Raw genomic sequence first — 13,087 nt, 5'->3', positions numbered from 1 at the left:
CTGTGAGTGTTGGGGGCCGAAAATATTGCCTCCCGCCCTCCCCTCGGCTGGGGGTGAAGTATGTCTGCCCAGTATGTTCCAGGCCAGGGCGAAGAGCGATAGAGATCATTTCTGCTGCTCGTAGCTCGGGTCTGCGTTGCTTCTCCGCTGCTGAATGTTTGGGTCGCACATGGGTGGGGGTGCATGTGCACCGAGGGCTGCACATTAGAACTGTTCCAGGAAAGCTATGGTGTGGTCTCTGCTGACAGGTCGGGCTCTCATCCCTGTTGCCTTGGAAAGGGATGGCACTGCGTCTTTGCTGGTGGGGGGAGCGGGGGGGGGGGGGGGGGGGGGGCTGCATTGGATGGACAGTTGAATCTGACCTGCTGGTCACCTCGGAGGTACACTAACACCAACTTTCTGCCTGAAACACCCACGACCCCTCCTCTAACCAAGGGGCTTTCAAGGGCCAAAAAGGAAACGCTGTCCCACCACCTCATTACTCGGTGGCTTCGTTGTTTAGGCTTCCTTAAGGCCTTTGATTTTAACATCAGCTGCCACTGCTCTTTACATATGTCTTCAGTAGCAAACCGCGGTGGCAGCCGACCTTAAAATTGAAGGTCCTTGCAGGCACTGAGCTGCTACCTCGGTGGAGGCCAATGTTAAAATCAAAAGTACTTGCCTGTCCTGAACTGTTTTCACTACAGCACGCTTTAAATTTTGCCTTTGTGGTGTTGTAGTCAATAAAAGCAGCTCAGTGCATGCAAGGCTCTTTGATTTTAACATCGGCTACCACTGTCCTTTATTATGTCTTCTTTCAATTTTAAAACTCCGTGTCAGCCGAAGTTGAAATCACTGATCCGATCCTCCTAAAACAGGCTTTTCACCTCTCTGTCCAGTCCTGTCACTCCCAGCCTCTCGTCGCCCACACTCTTCCTTAGAGCCAAGGCAGCCCTGACACAGAGCTGTGTTTTGGTGAACCACAGCTATGCAAAACAATTTGATTGGTTGAGTACTTCTATACTAGTGTGCGTTTAATAAACGCCCAAGCCAGGAGGAAAAACCAGAAGGTGGAAGAATGTCGATGTCCCTGCTTTTATTGGTTCATTAACTTCTTCCCTTCCCCCGTTTGATCGGGACATTGAAAATATGGAAGAAGCTTTCTCAGGGTGGCTACTTCAGGCAGCGGACACTCACGCCCCCTGTACCTACTTCCCTCGCTCTCGCCCCAATGACGCCCACAGGTGGTTTACACCTCTCCTGAAAACCCTCAAACTTGAAGTCCGTCAATTGGAACGTAAGTGGCGTACAGCCTATTTAGAACAAGACAGGGCTAACTATTGCAAGGCTCGCAAAAATTATCAAAAGCTCATCCTAAAACACAAAACCGATTATTTCTCGGAAAAAATTCTTAAGGCTCATAATCAATCCAAGGAACTGTTTAATATTGTGGAAGATCTTAGCACCAGTGACAGAACCTCCCTCCCGACAGCCCCCACTCAGGAACTTTGCAACTCATTAAACTCCTTTTTCTTTGACAAAATCTGCACTATTAAACAAAACATTCCTACCACTCAGTCTCCCCTTTTATTTTCAGACACCTTTCACAACCCTGATACTATGGACTCCTACCCCCCCATTGAAAACGTCAACCTATCTAAACTCCTTTCTAAAATCAAATCCGGCTCCCCCGACGACATCTGCCCCCCTTACATCCTGAAAGAAGTGGGTACCAGCATCCCTGGGGGCCTACTTCCCATGCTGAATGCCTCACTTGCCCAGGGTAAAGTTCCCAACAACTTTAAGAAAGCCCTCCTTATTCCCCTCATAAAAAAGGCAGGAGCCAATCCATTAGACCCACTCAATTACAGGCCTATTTCTTTGCTGCCATACTGCGCTAAACTTTTGGAATCTCATGTATGCGACAGCATCTCCACATTCCTTGAAAATTCGGATTATCTAGCACCTAATCAGGCCGGTTTCCGCCCTTGCCATTCTACTGAGGCGGTCATCCTCTCGGTGCAGAACACCCTGAGGCGGAATGCGGATGAAGGGATCCATCAGGCTCTGGTACTTCTGGATCTTTCTGCCGCCTTCGACACGGTCGACTATACCATCTTGGTCGACCGTGTCGAACAGGCAGGCCTCAGAGGCCCTGCGCTTAGCTGGATTCGCTCATTTATCACTGACCGAACTCAATCGGTCAGATTGGGCCCCTTCACAGCCCCCACCATACCCACCATCTGTGGAGTACCCCAAGGCTCCTCGTTGTCCCCCCTGCTTTTTAATTTATATCTACGCCCCCTTCTGTACTCCCTCAGGCACGCTAAGGTCACCATTTTCAACTACGCCGATGATTTGCAGCTCATCTTTCCTCTGAACACCAAGGACTCTGTGGTAGAATTCCAAAACACCATGTCCCACATTTTTAGTTGGATGAGCTGCAATCACCTGAAACTTAATCCAGGCAAGACCGAACTGGTCTTGCCTGGACAGAGCACCCTCAGCTGGAACCCCAGCTTCTGGCCCTCCTGTATGGGTGCCCCTCCATCTAAATCATCCTCGGTAAAGAGCCTTGGCATTTTTATCAGCGAGGATCTCTCCTTGAAAAAACAAGTCGGAGCTGTCGTCTCCTCCAGTTTCTTTCAGCTGAAGAAAATAAAAAAAATCGCTCGCTTCTTTTCCCAAGCTGCCCTCACTCAGATCGTCATCTCCCTGGTTTTGTCCAGATTGGACTTTTCCAACAGTCTGTACCTCGGGCTCCAAACTGGAGAGCTAAAACGCCTCCAGCTGGTCCAAAACCAGGCAGCCAGACTTCTCTTGAACATCCCTAGAAGGCAATCGGTCAGATCAGGCTTGAAACAGCTGCACTGGCTCCCGGTGGAGCAACGCGTGGCCTTTAAAGCTGGGTGTATCCTCTTCAAGTCTTTACACGACATTGGCCCCATTTTCATCAGAGACCTTTTTAAAAAATACACCCCTTCCCGCAACCTCCGGTCTGCTCATAAAGCCCTTCTGACTATTCCCTCATACAAGAAGAAGCGTCTCGGAGGCAGCTGCTTCGACCATCTTGCAGCTGCCTTCTGGAATTCTCTCCCTCTTCATCTGAAACTAAGTGACAACATCCTCAGCTTCAGACATTCTCTGAAGACCTGGCTCTTCTCCCAGGCATATCACTAAGCTGCCTTTTCTCCATCAACCGACGGCTACGCCTGTTCCTTCCTACAGCGCCATGAAGCCTCCGGGCGTACGAGCGCTCAACAAATATCATATAACATTAACATTAACATTAACATAAAGGCAGCTTCTGTTTACAGTTTTAGTGGCTCAGTCTGAGATGATGCAATTTTTTCTTGCGTGGAATTTTCTGAGTAGGCTCATTAGTCCTTACCTGATTTTACCCATGCAAGTTCTCAATTGCCCAGATTTAGAAACTCATGGCCTATGTAGGAGGAAAGCAGGCTGTTGAGTTCAATAGATATCTGGAGTGCGTGTGCATGCACGAGGTGTGAGCAGATTTAACATTTGTTTTAAGGAACAAATTCATGCTCACTTGTTTAGAGCGTTTTCAAAATGTCATGATATGTAAGTTTGAATACATTTGAACTCTATATTAGAGTAGTAGGTAATCATTGAACTTTCAGTTTATTGAGGTATGTGCTCAGGGACATTGCCATATGTTTAATGCTATTATATTATTACTGGAAGTAGAAGAGGACTGTGCAGCGAGTGCGAAGCTTAGCAGACAGTCTGTTGCTGAACATTGCAGAACTATGCATTTTCTGAAAATTGACTTTGCAGCGTTAAAGCATGTGTTATAGAACTGAATGAAGTGCTTTATAATGAAAGTATGGTTATCACCTTTCCAAATATTTTCCATTTGATGTTCCAATAGTCTGCAATGAAAGATAATCATATGTTTTAATTACTAACATAGCTTTTCTCCCTTTGTTTTACTTTAATGAAGAAAGGGGAAGCTTTCGGTTGCAGCATTTTCATAGCACTTACTAATGTGTGGCACTAAAGCTCTTACCTACATAGTTAGCAAGCCATGACAAGTGTAGGGTTGGTGGTTCAAAGTGTTTTCTTTGGTTTGTGATCCCATGGGAGAAGTATTTCCTTGTCTTGCCTGATTAACACCAAGATGCAGTTATCGTTATCATGTTATGGGACACAGTGGGTAGCAGTGTGGGGAATGAGGTGTGAGACAGATATACAATTTATTATGTTATGATTTTCAGTCTGCTGATAGCTTTGGACAGCTCCATAGGTCTATGTATCTTGTTCAAACCACAGTATGGGCACAAACAAATTAGACTTAAAACAGTGAATGAGGGTGTGGGTGGTGTCTCTGAAAAATGCGCGAAATGCTTGGACTTTAGTAGCTCACGGCGATTTTCACTGACCAGAAGTAGCTCTCATTACAGTAAAGGTTCTAAAGTTTAGAATCTGAGAAGTTCTATTGTTTACAGAGCTCTAATGATTACTTTCCATCGCTTCAGTACTGTTTAAGGTTTGCAACCCTGTGTTTTGCAAATATCTAAACAGGACAAAGTAAAGTAGAAACAGAGACAATTTCAGTTTTGTTGGTACCTGCACAGAAATGAGACAATGATGTGGACTGTATGTTTTATGGAAAGCAGAGGTTCATCTGAAATTACTAACAGTAATTCAAGTAATACATCACAAAAAATAAAAAGGTGTAGGCATGGATGTGATTGCCAGGCAAAGTCACCCTCCCACCACCTGAACATCATAGCAGTCAATCTCTGCTGTAGCCTGTCCACATCTCTGCTGAGGGTTTGAGGAGCTCCCTGGAATGGTAAGAACATCATCAGTTGTTGTTGAGGTTGTTTCTGCTGCAGTCCGCCCAGATGGCCTAGGCACCCTTGGGTCTTCTTTGGCTGGTTGTGGACTTCCACAAAAGGCAAGGTCAGCAGCAGGGTTTCCAGCAGAGTCTCAGCAGTGCCTTCACGCTTAGTTCTTGGCCGGAGGATGCGGGCATCAGCAGGATCCTCCATATCAACATGGGTCCACAAAGGTTCAAGTCCAAGAGATAATCAGTGAGCTGATGGGCAGCTCCAGGTTATGTTTCCAAAGCCAGGCAACTGGACAAATGAACAAGGATATTCAGCACCCACTGCTCCACCCACTGCATCCTTACAATTCAAATATCCAGCCAATCAGGCTGGGTTAGTTTTTCCCTCCTCAGAACAGAACCTGGATAGGTTATCTCCCAAAGGGCACTGGAGGGGCCCAGGTACATATTCCAATAGCTTCTCTCTTGGGAAATTTGTGCAATCTCTTTCAACAGTCTTGGAAACTAAGAAAAAGTAAGAAGAAATGGGGAAGGTGTTGTCGCTTGTGAGTAACACTCATCCGTCATCATTCAAAGACCACTAAAGTAAAGTGCACGAGTTATGAGTATTATCCACCTCCAGCCAGGGCTTGTGCAGAGTGAGTCAAGTGGAGCTCGCCCATAAGGGTACAAGAATGGGAGACTAATGGAAGTTCTAACCCAATCTCAAGGGAAGCCGAAGGGGGAGATCTCAGGGCAACTGAAACACGTTAGGGATGGCCATAGAGGCACAGGCCATGCCCAGGGGAATCCTCTCTCTCGAGCGTTATGAAAGACTGGTTTGAATTCTTCTTTCCGATTGGCCAGGACATCCCTGTCCCTTCCTCTCAAATTTACACTCATCGCTTTTACTTTACTATTCTCTCCTCATCATTTGTTAAATGGAATATTAATAATTATTGGAAGCACTGCAGATTTGGAGCCTTGAACAGGCCAACGACAAATGAATGGAGAGGTGAAAAAAACACACTTTCCTGAAAATTGTGGGTTGGTATTTGTCACATACTTAGAAGCAGTGGTGGTGGTGGTGGGGTTGTGGGTCATCAACATACCTTGGAATCCATTCTGTACTTCTACAAGCCACTGCAATCTAGAACTTAATTCCTTATGTTTCAGTTGAGGCCACATGGGAGGTACATGGAAGCCCATGACTGGCAGGTATCGCTCCTGATTATATGGACTCTTCTGATGACTCCAAATGTTAGAATGTAGTAAATGTAATAGTGGGCCAGAGTGCGCTCTGGGTGGCAAGTTACATCTGGGATGATTGGACACATACTATCACATCCGGAAATTTCAGAGCATTCTGGGTGTTGCAGTTATTACTGCCTATTGTATTATTTCTCCATTTTATGGCAATTTCTGCTTCTTTATTTCTCTATGGCAAGATTATTCTTCTCTGCGCCTAGAGACTGGAACCCATCCCTTGGGCTCTACAAATAACAAACAATACAATACAGTGGTCTCCATTGGTTCAATGTAGCCAGTAGGACTGACCTGTCTTACAACAATGATTTGTAAAAGGAGAGCACAGCGTTTTGGTGTTTTGCTTTATAGCCAAGGCATCCTTTTTTTATATGAAATGAAATGAAATGAAAATAAAATTTATAAAGCGCTACAGTTGCCCTGAGGCGTCCAGGCGCTGTGAGTAAACAAGAAACCCTCAGGAAGACAGGAGGTTTGTAGTTACTGAAACGAAAAGGTTTTGAGCTGTTTCCGGAAACTGGTCAGGTTGGAGTTGCCTCTCAGCTGCAAAGGAAGGGTGTTCCACAGTCTTGACACGTTATACGAAAACGAGCGTCCTATATGCATGTAGTCTTATTTTTTGAAGCTACACGTGACGCCACTTGACCCATTGGGTATGTTAATACAAACTGCACTGTTACCCTTTTTGTTTTGGAAATTATATAAAAATACAGACCAGTTGCTGGGACTCACTGAACGATAGACTCCATGCTCTATCGTAACACCGGCACCACCCGTGAGTGGGCATGCCAAGACCAGCGGAAAATATGCCTGCAAACCCCCTTCGCAGCCTGAAAGTGAAAGTGGGCAACACCTGGGGTATTGAGTGACTTTAAGCTCGCAGTAGCCATTTTGCGCTTGCCGACATGCATACTAGCGTGTCTGGGATGAGTGGGGCTTGTCATTTGCGCAGGGGTCTTCCACACTCCTAGAAAAACTTTTCTCACAGGTGAGCGCCAGCATCTGACGGGCTCTGGAGCGGATGTTGTGATCCAGAGAAGCTTGAACACACTTATCATTATTATGTGTTCTTTTAGTTTAGGTTAGGAATGCATATGCTTGTAAGTTACACCTGTAAGTGCCTCACTAATTTGATCCCACAAGAGCAGTTCTCCAATACTCTTCCTCTATTATTGCTAATAGTCCTAGCTAAGGGTGCATGCAGTATACATGGCAAATTCATTTCTTATTTGCTTGTGTTTCTGCGTGAACAGGGATTTGAGTGTGTGCACATGCTCAGGGAAAAGTGAGGGGGCGCACTTGGACATAGTTGTCTGGGACATCAAAAGATTCAATCCCTGTGTGCAGATGTATCCTACTTCAAAAATATGAGAAAGAAGGAGGCTGGCACCTGCAATCTAGTAAGTCACACCACAAAGTTGAGTGTGGAGAAACGAAATTTAAGCCCCCCCCCCCCCGCGTTTCACGTCACAGAAACACAATATATATGTGCACAGAGCACGATACACTCTGTGTGCCTTGACTTTATTAATGAAAAGTGAAGTATTTAACTTTATTACTGAAATGCATTCACTGTAGAAATTGGAGTATCATAAACGTGTGCACATTAATGTTTATCTTAACTATGGCGAAATGTAGTTCTCATATGTATTTACACTTTTGCTTTATGGCATGTTGCATTTATTTGAAAGTGCATTGACTCCTTTACCTAAATTACACTTATATTGCCACTATTATTTTTGAAGCTAGACGTGCACATCTAATTGTGTAGTCAAAGTGCATAATTTAGTATTCACCTGAGCTAACCTAACTAGGCCTGAATTTCAAAATGCATTTTTAGGGTTTCTTTATATGTTCTCTCCTCTGCAGATAGTTTCAGGGCTTCCTTAGCTCGATAAAGCAGGATTATGTATTAGAGATTTAGAAACCTGAGAAGAAAATCTTGGCAGGGATGTGAAGATCTAATAAGCTGGAGAAGGAGTTTAGACGTAGTGCATCGGCAATGGTGTTCTGCACAAGGCCGAGTGAATGCCCAGGTTTCGTGGCATGGGAAGATTTGGGAATGTTGCCACTGTGCATGGGAAGTGTAATTGTATTGGTTCCTGTAAAGGTGGTGTGAGGATTGAATGTCGAGGATGTATCTGTGTGTTTCTAATTGAAGTTTACACTGTCAGAGTTTAGGGAAGATCCACTTTAACTTAGAGAGGTGCAAACCTCTCTACTTCACGTATTCTTGAGAGTGTAAAGCTATATGCTAAACACTTGTTTCCCTTTTTGAGGTTTTCTAATGCTGAAAGCTTCCTCCTTTACCTTTCCATTTCCTGAATAATCTATGAGATTTCCATTCTGAACCATTTTCGATATTAAACTCAGTGCCCTGCTTAGAAGACCATGGAAGAAGATCAATCACCTGTTCCCTATTAGTTGTCAGACTGCCTAAGAACTGCATAACCCTTTCACCTGACCATTTGTTCTGATATGAGCATACCCCCTTGTTAATCAGGGCCCCTTGATCATTGGGTTCGATAGTCCTCAAACCCTCTGGATTTCATATATCTTGTAATGTACCACCCCATGCAAATGAGGGTACCTTTATGCCATTTGGAACACTCTTATCCTCAATAGGTTCCGAACGTGTCTTATAGACGGTTACACCATTTCAAGATGGCGCCTATCCCCAGTATCACGTGACCGCATTTTTCGTCAACAAAATGGGTTACATATATCTCATAATGCACCACCCCGTGCAAGTGAGGGTCCGTTTTGATAGGTTCCGACCTCTAAAGCATTTGGAACACTTATATCCTCAATATGTTCCGAAAGCGCCCCATAGGCGGTCACACCACTCCAAGATGGCGCCCATCCCCAGTATCACGTGACCGCATTTCTCCTTAATAATATGCCTGCCCACCTCCGGACAGTGTACCAGCAGCAGGATCACAGCCGCTGGCATTCTCCACGGCTTCATCCAGAAACCCGGTAAGCTGTTACCCTATCTTAACCGAGAGCCCTTAGATTCCTGTCCCACCGATGAGCGAGAATTCATTTCCCTCGCTTTGTTTTACAGCGGATCATTCACAGAATTGACCGCACGGCAGTGACGGCCATCAAGCCCTCCCCGCCCAATTTCATATTGATCTCCATTCGGAGCAATAATTTCTAAAGGGTAGGTCTTATATATATTGCTTTCACAAAACTAAAAAGCGTGCGCAATTCTCTACTATTGCCCTTGTTTAAAACCCTTAGATTGCAAGCACACCGTCCACGGGTCCTGCGCACGGCCACGAGTAAAGCCGTGAAAAAGTCTTAATCATAAGCGCTACACGGGCTCTCAACAATCAAGCCCAAGGTACGCTCCGATTCCACCTCAACCCTAAACATTACCCGCCAAAGGTAGAATCAAATTGCCGATCATTTCCATCCCTTTATTTCAGAAATTCACAACCCCTTTTTGCATTACCAAAAAGTCCCTGCGACGCTGGCAGCACCTGGACCTCACACCTCCAACGAGAGGTATGCTCTGTGCCACGCACTGATTGCGGTGGTTCTCCCTGTTCCATTCCAATAGAGCACGCCGAAAGTCTGATCGTGTAAATATAATATGCACTTTGCTCTCCCCAACACGATACCACAGAGGATTGAGCACACTTTGTAGTCACTTCTCTGCACCAACACCCCCAATTCCATACCAGCCCCCACACGCATGAACCTATCACTGCGATTCCGAGGAACCTGTTTGTAATATATGTAAATTATGAAACATTGGACTATCACTTTCACCAGCACATATCACTCACTAAGTTTTCGATTATTGCAAGTGATGTAAAGGGCTTGAGCTGACCACTCTCCTCAGTCATTTAAATTGACAATCTCTTATTGTTTCTGTCCCCTGTTTTTTCCCCCTAACAGGCCGTTATAACCCAGGCAAAACTATTATTTAAGTCCTGAAGATGATCCCCTTTATTAACTGAGCGAAGGATCGAAACGCCGACATCTATGGGTGGCCATACATTAAAGCAATGTGTATTTGAATTTGTATGAACTACTCCAGGCGATACTGTTAAACTCTTGATTTGCAACAGTACCCTGCCTGCTCTTTTCCTTTGCCTGAAACACCCCTTTCACTCTATTCTATTTTTCTTTTCCTCCCGGTACGGCACAGGAGTGTGCCTTACTGCAATGTACTATTGTTGTAGAAATGTATTTTGATTGATTATCTATTATCTTTTGATAAATAAATTCCCTGTCCGGCTGGACAAGGAAGATACATATATAGCAACCTATTGTGTTCTATATAGTAATTGTTTTTTATTTTCACCACTGCTAAGGACCGTTGTCTCCAAAAACGTAGAAGACCATGGGCCTCATTTATGAGGGCGTGCGTCACTTTTACGCCGCTGGTGCATAAAAAATGTGCCTTGTTGCACCATATTTACAAAGTGACGCATCTAGGTAGATGCGTCACTTTGTAAACCCCAGTGCTACATTATACCTACGCTAGGTATAATGTATGCAGGGGGGGCGTTCTGACGCAAGAAAGGGTCATAGAAGTGACGCAGTGAAAGCTATAAGATTTCACTGCACCACTTCTAGGACACAAATGCGTCCATTTCTTACGCCTGCCTCACAGCAGGCGTAAGACTGACACAGTCCATTTCACATGGGACATGCCCCATGTGAAAGGACACATTGCTGGAGTTGCGTCACTTTTGTGACACACTCCAGCAATGCGTCACTTTTGCGCCATACAGATACGTCAGAAATACTGACGTATCTGTAACTCCTTGCGCCATGATACGTCATACTGTAAATATGACGCATCATTGGTGTCGCAAGGAGGGCGCAGTGAAAAGTGACGCATCGCTGTTTTCACGCGGCGATGCGTCACTTTTCATAAATGAGGCCCTTTGTCTTTTGTAGTTATGTGGCTGCACTTGTCACATATTGATGCTATCAACCGGACTTACATTGTCGACTAACGCTTCTTTTTGAAATCTGTATTTGAACGATGCTTAATTTGCGTTGATTTGAATGGATTACAAATTCGTAATAAACCCCTTTGACTTTAGTTACTGATTCCTGGTGCTTATTGTATATCAATTCAAATAATCTTTATTTCGATCATTTCAGATCATAAAAGATAAACACATAAACATAGCATAAAACATTAAAAATAATTTCAGTATTTGCAAGTTTTTAAAAGGCCATAATTGGAGTCTAAAAAGATGTATGATTTGAGCTTAAAAGTTAATAGGGGGTGCCATATTAAAGTCTTTTATAATTCTTGCGCGTGCTTTCCACATTGCCGTCAAAATTTTCGCCATGGCAAAGACAGTTGTAGGTGATAAGTCTGTTTTTAGCACTCTATACGCTGGGGCATAAGTTCGGAAACCCAAGTTCTTTAAGTATGGGACCAGCAAGTAGCTCCTGATTTTACTGTAAGCTCTACAAAAGAATACCACATGTAGCTCACTTTCCAGCTTGTAATTGCATGCTGGGCAGGTAGCCAACTCCAGGTTGCCATTCCAGGATTTGGTGAAGGCCCTCAGTGGTAGCGAGCCATATCTCCATTGCAGGAAAATCTTTCTTACATGCACAGGGGACATGGTGCTTATTGTATAGTCAGCTGAGCTACACAACTTTGAATTTTTTGATTGAATGCTTATTCTCTTTTTCCTCAGTCAACCATAACGGTCTGTCAAATGAGATTTGTAACCGCGTGCCAACGCACCATCAAGCGCAGTAACAGAATTACTTGTAAGCAGAAGAAAAGTTGAATTCTCTTAATATAAGCTTTTACAGGATTGATGGCAGCATGGGTTCTTGAAGAGAAGTCCAGTCACACAACTCATACTGAATATTTGGCTAGAATCCATTTGCAACAGAATGAGGAAGGCTTCAGCAAAGCCTTTAATAAGATTTCACATTTCACAAGGCTCTCTTTATGAGCAGCACAGTATTACCATGGGCTGTTACCACAACCTGTGGTATTACCCCAGAGCAATTTTACTGCCCTGTTCCAAGCTAATGAGGTAGCAAACAGGAAAAGCATGTGGATGCACCTTTACCAGACCCGAAAATTTATTTTTTTCTCAGCGATTTACCTCTTTTATGTAAGCAAATTACTCCAGGAAACACTTGGAGAATTTTGTGCTGAAAAAAACCTGAAAGTGCAGTCATTTTACACAATCTTGGAATACTGGACTCAGGCGCAAACAGTGTTTGCAACTTAACCCAATAATTCTGTCTCATAATAAGGATTGCAGAAATGAAATGAACTGACTTGTGATGTGGTTTTAAAAGTAATCCACTCTGAGCTAAAGGTAGTAAAAAGAGGTTTTGCTGTATTTATCAGTTTTTGTTCCTGAGAATGTCAAGGCATTGATTATTCATATCATGGGCCAACTGAGAATGAGGAAGGACAACACAGTAACATCTCCAGAAACACTTGAAAATGGGAAGTGAGGTTTTGAATCTTCTCAAACAACTTAGGATGCTTGGGTTCATCTCACTACCCAACCTCTAAATGGTAACCAATATGGAAACTCTTGGAGAGTAATGCCATTACGCGGTGATTCCGGAGAACTATTGCCCACTTAACCCTTTGACTGCGGGGGGTTTTCCCCGCTGTGCTGGGGGGCAGGGGGCGCGCACAGCGTCCCGGTGCTCATGACGAGCTCAGCTCATCACGGCCACACCCGTTTCCTTAGAACGCTCAGCACAGCAGGGAAATTAACCCCGCGTGTGAGTGTTCGAACGGCCGTGACGAGCTCAGCTCGTCATGAGCACATGAGCACCATGGCTCATGACGAGTTCAGCTCGTCATGAGCATGGGAGGGGTTAAAAAGGAAGACTGTGTTGTACTTGTACCCATCAATAGTGGGCCACATGTAGAATATTGTACACATACCCTGAATCCACATCTCATTAGGGACAAAGGGTCAATTTAGATTTTGGAGGGCGGAGTTATCTCAGTTGGCCCTTTTTAGGACTATACGTCCGCCAGGCAGAGATTACTCCACCTGCCAATTTTATAAATGACCA

Source organism: Lissotriton vulgaris (genome assembly GCF_964263255.1).
Source record: "Lissotriton vulgaris chromosome 9 unlocalized genomic scaffold, aLisVul1.2 SUPER_9_unloc_1, whole genome shotgun sequence".
Lineage (NCBI taxonomy): Eukaryota > Metazoa > Chordata > Amphibia > Caudata > Salamandridae > Lissotriton > Lissotriton vulgaris.
The sequence above is the reverse complement of the archived record's forward strand: the minus strand, read 5'-3'. Positions refer to the sequence as shown.